At 42.9% G+C, this 4,773-nt stretch overlaps 1 long non-coding RNA gene across 2 annotated transcripts; it reads right to left on the bottom strand.

Moving 5' to 3' along the window:
* Window positions 1-935: 935 nt before the first annotated feature.
* Window positions 936-4,526, bottom strand: LOC124687232. 2 transcript variants are annotated; one of them, XR_006998153.1, is made up of 4 exons: window positions 4,431-4,526; window positions 2,150-2,234; window positions 1,365-1,414; window positions 936-1,214 (listed from the first exon to the last, which is right to left on the bottom strand). It is a non-coding gene; the product is annotated as an uncharacterized LOC124687232 (long non-coding RNA). The 2 variants fall into 2 exon arrangements; XR_006998152.1 differs by lacking the exon at window positions 4,431-4,526 and adding an exon at window positions 2,695-2,838.
* Window positions 4,527-4,773: the final 247 nt, after the last annotated feature.

The raw sequence follows: 4,773 nt of genomic DNA, 5'->3' as shown, positions 1-4,773 counted from the left end.
GGGATCCGCCAAGCACCCAGCGTCCGCCGCGTCATCGACACCATCGACGGCGACCGCCGCTGCCACAGGATCGGCCCGGTCCTGCGTCGCCGGCGAGCGAGGCTGCCACCAGGTAGGCCCCATCCTGCATCGAGGCCGACGGCTGCCTCCACCAGGTCAGCCCCATCTTGCATCGAAGCCCCGATCCTTAAAGATGCAGACCATCTTTGAAGGCTAAATCTATGGAGTATCTATGGAGTACTCAATTGCTCCGATAGGAACTATGGAGTACTTGTACGAACAGATCGTGCAAGTGGTTCTGGCTACCAGATGAACTGACCAGAAATCGTGGAATTAGCAGCATCTTTGCTTGTTCTGAATACACAAGAAATCAACTAGAGGAATGGATGCGCACCATACCTCGTCTCTAATCCCACGGGCGTATTCCTGCCGCTGTGAATCCCACGCATGGCTTAGACCGCTCGCACGGCCGTCCGCAACTACCATCCGGCACGCTGCCGATTCTGCCGATTTAGCCCTCTGCCACCTACCGCTGCCCTGCCAGACAAGGCTACCTTTGCTCAGCATGAATATGAAGCCCCCAACGATCGCCGGTTGCTGGGAACGAGGCATAGGCACAACAATGCAGTGAACATGCAGATGGAGAACACCGTGCTCCGCGTCTGCGACCCTAGCCGCATCGTCGGCGTCGCCCGAGCCTCGCCCATCCCAAATTCAACTGTCGACGGATCCCCAACTTCACCCGGCAGCATCCCAACAAGGGGAAGACGGATCCATGCATACTTTCGACAGATCGAGCACCGATGCATTACACTCCTCAAACTAAACAAGGAAGCTAGGATTGCATTGCATGGTCAATTCACAACGGTGAAACGAAATAATCCTTTTGCATAGGCCCAACTTTCTATATCGTAGTAAACAAAATGCGCGTTTACTAAAAAAAGAAAGACTGCAATCCGTTTTTGTATCATCAGAGTGTGAAACAGAGTACAACTAAAGCCCAATATTTTAAGTACATATCTGGAAATGAGAATAGCTATATGACACCACAAAGCAAAATATAAATTACACAATACTTTCCTGAAGGACATCAATGGAAGTAAACAGGATATATAATACCTTGAATAGGTTTCCTACATAAGAAGCTGCATTATGACATCTTTCGGCTCAATATCTGAGATAAGTGCTAGGGATGCCCCGGTATAGCCTTCACTCTAGTAACAAGGAAAAAACATGACACCATGGAAAGTCCTTAGATAACTGAGGAATTAGTAGTCCTAAGCTCAGTGAGAAATGGTTGTTAGGAATAAATAGAAAGTAACTGTTAAGATAGCAATTAGCCAATTACAAAGGTTGTGGGCTACCTGGTTTAACTGGTTATTTTTCGATGCAAAGCGCATGGAATCATCAAGACCTGTGAAATACAAGGAATCACCAGGTAGGCACATCACACAACTTATTCACATGTGAGTTGCTAAATACAATGCCAACGAAGTTAGAAAACACTTCATCTACAGGACAAAAAACTAGCACGGACCAAGCACAGTGGTACTTACAAATTTACCTGAAAATCTTATGAAATAAACACAAAAATTGCAAGTAGCATCCACCAGAGGAGGGAAAGGAGGGTCTATCTTCAGAAAATAGTAAATGAGGGGGGAAAACTGGGTGCTAACTCAGTTTAGGTAATCCTATTTTTTAATCACATTCTAAATTTTAGGTGTGCAAGAAGGTCACCTACGCAGGGGACCAATATTAAGAGGCATGTTTCGGTGAGCTCATGCTTGAGCTGAATTTACCCAACATGCAATTCAATGAACATATCAGATACTACAGTACCAGAAATTCTGATTCACTAATAATACTTCTAGAGAAAATTATGAGTAAACTGGTGAGTTATATCATACTGTATTACACTTCCTGATCTTGGATTAAAAGTATGCCTTATGATTAATTGTTGAAGTTTTTTCTTGGTAAACATACAACTGAAATTTATAATAGTTACTCTGAACATTCACATTCATGAGTAGCCTTCGAAGATTTAGATACATCTGAATAATATTTTGCAAGTTCAACCTAACATAGTGTTTCATCAAGAATGTTCCCAAAAAAAAATAGCTGAAAAGACAATCAGCCCAAACAATCATACCTGAAGGCCGTATCTCCTCAACCTGCTAGAGCATCACGCAAACGGCAAATCTGGGCATATTCAAAGCACCAGTAGCATACATCTCCTAAAAAAAGCAGAGGTGGAAAATAAATACGAAGGAATGTCATTTTTATGCGATTAAAATCTAGACACCACAGAACGTCAACATGGATAAAGAACTATTAAAGAAGAATAAGATTTCACAAAATGCATTATTAGGCGGCAGTAATAGTAACAACATATGAAAAAGCAGCAGCAATTTTGTTTTGTCTGTTATTAAGAAGGCATTCACAATATGTATTTACACAAAAGCTACCCCCGTGCATGTATGCCCAAAGAACGTGTGACTTCTTAGTAAGCTTCGGCTGCACCATTTAGTAGAGGTTGGCAAGCAACCCTGGTATAAGCCCAGGTCATTTACATCTTCGACACGCATCGAAGCAAAAAAAATCCAACACGACCATCACCGGCAAGTAAGAAACGCAAACCGAATGAGAGAATTAACATGAAAGTTGAAATCTTAATGGTGAGGGAACGTGGTCGACCTGCCACGCGTCTAGAGAGCTGGTCGGCCTGCCACGCGTCCAAGGTGTATATGAAAGCGTAGCCTACAGTACATACATACATTAGAGTCCCCAAGGAGAGCAGGGATTCTGTATTAGGGAACATTTTCCACATGAAAAACAATGAAAAACCATCTAATTTTCTCAACCCAATCAGGCATTGTGGCAAAAGTATAGAATGATCTCCCACACTCTGCTATAAATTTATTATCAATCAAAGTACATATCGGTATTAAATATAAAAAAATAGAAGCAGCTCAAAATCTATACACAGGAAACAAATGAAAAAAAATAAGAAAACATTGTACTGACCTATACGCTCTCTTAGCAATCAGATTAGACTCGACCTATGAAACTCAAAACTGAATACTCGATGACAGTGGCTTCGCTTACAGCAGGAGGGTTCTTCCACCATTGCACAACATCTAGCTCTCTTCAAAAAAAAAAAACAAGCACATTTGCTTCAGAACAAGAATACAAGCACATTTGCTTCATAACAAGAATGCTAGTATTTTTTTTCAGAAAATAGATTTTTTTGGGAAACACCAAGTAGAAGGTCAATCAGTTTTTTATAATACTAAAGGATTTTAAATTTCAACATAGTGTTCATGTGTTGCAAAACTAATGCAAGCATGAAACTCAAGCTCATCGATACATGGAAACTCTGAGTACCAATGTTGACCTGGATCAAGTTGAAATCAACAAGTGTATGCAATGATACTCACAAGTTTACCAAGTCTGTCAGATGACTTATTTTATCAGTGATGAAACATTTCAGGCCTTGATTTCCAAGATTCCCATCAAGGAAAATTAATGAACACAAGTGTTAATAGCAGCAACCATTTCAGCTTTTCACAAGATATAATAAGCATGCACTATACAATTTATTTTTGAAGTCTACTGAATGATACTTCCACTATGAAGTTTCGTTCAAGTCCACGTAATGTTACTTCTGCGCATATTATCATGTAGGACAATGCACTTTTATCTTCTAGCACTAAATTAGAACAATTCATAGACCAGTGGTTCAAAGTAAAACCAATGACATAATGTTACTGTTGCATTATTCTGCACTAAAAGCAAAGAATGCATATAAGCAAGATTTAATTCACTATGAAAGAGATACTCAGATATGCACAGCTCAAAAGGAATGAAATTAGTAAAGAAGAATATGCTTGGAAGCTCGTGATTTGAAAGCCCAGTAGCTATGCTTAGCTCAACTATATGGATACCACAGTAGATATCAAAAACAGAGCCACCATGTCTAGTGGTAGTAGAAATGCAGAATACAAGAAAGTTGTTGGGATTAAGACAGATAATTACGGTACCAACTAAAAACAAAGCCACTCTCTTGGTAATAAGCTATAAAGCTCGAAACCTATAGGCCAATATAACTAGTATGCACCGGGTACTGCTTCAATATACACAATCCTACCACTGTCGTTCCTGGTATACCATCATAACTTGCTCCACGTACGGAAAAGGTGAACATTCAACCCAGCTACACGCAAGCTAAAAAAAACTCTTAACGGTTAAGTCCAAAATAGCTCCTAAACTTCAAATTAGGTGCTACTGCATTTTCTGAGATGGGTATTCAGCTATACACTTGTTAAAAAATCACTTCAGATTAGCTGCAGCCTTGTCTGCAAAAGGCAACGATCCGCGTTGCACGACCAACAGCCACAAAATTACCAGGAAAGGAAAAAAGCAAGAGTAACCTGCAGGCCGCTGCCGTGTGAGTAGAGCAAGCCCTTGGTCGCGGCGCATCTGGAGGACCAGCCGTTGGTCGCGGCGCATCTGGAGGACCAGCAGTTGGTCGCGGCGCATCTGGAGGACCAGACCACCATCGGCTCCTCGTGCTTGTCCTCGGCGGGGTCGGACGCCATGAGGGTGAGCGGCCGCACCCCGGCCTCCCGCACCAGCGCGGACATCTGCCGGGAGCAGAGCTCGCGGTGCGCGGCCGTGGGCAGCTCCACGGGCGTCTGGAGCTCCGGGCGCGCGACGTAGAACTCGTACACACGAGCCTGCATCGCCCGGTGCCGCCCCCGCAGCCGCAGGAAC

The sequence above is a fragment of the Lolium rigidum genome, chromosome 2, assembly GCF_022539505.1.
Source record: "Lolium rigidum isolate FL_2022 chromosome 2, APGP_CSIRO_Lrig_0.1, whole genome shotgun sequence".
Taxonomy (NCBI): domain Eukaryota; kingdom Viridiplantae; phylum Streptophyta; class Magnoliopsida; order Poales; family Poaceae; genus Lolium; species Lolium rigidum.
This window is presented reverse-complemented; position numbering and strand designations above follow the sequence as displayed.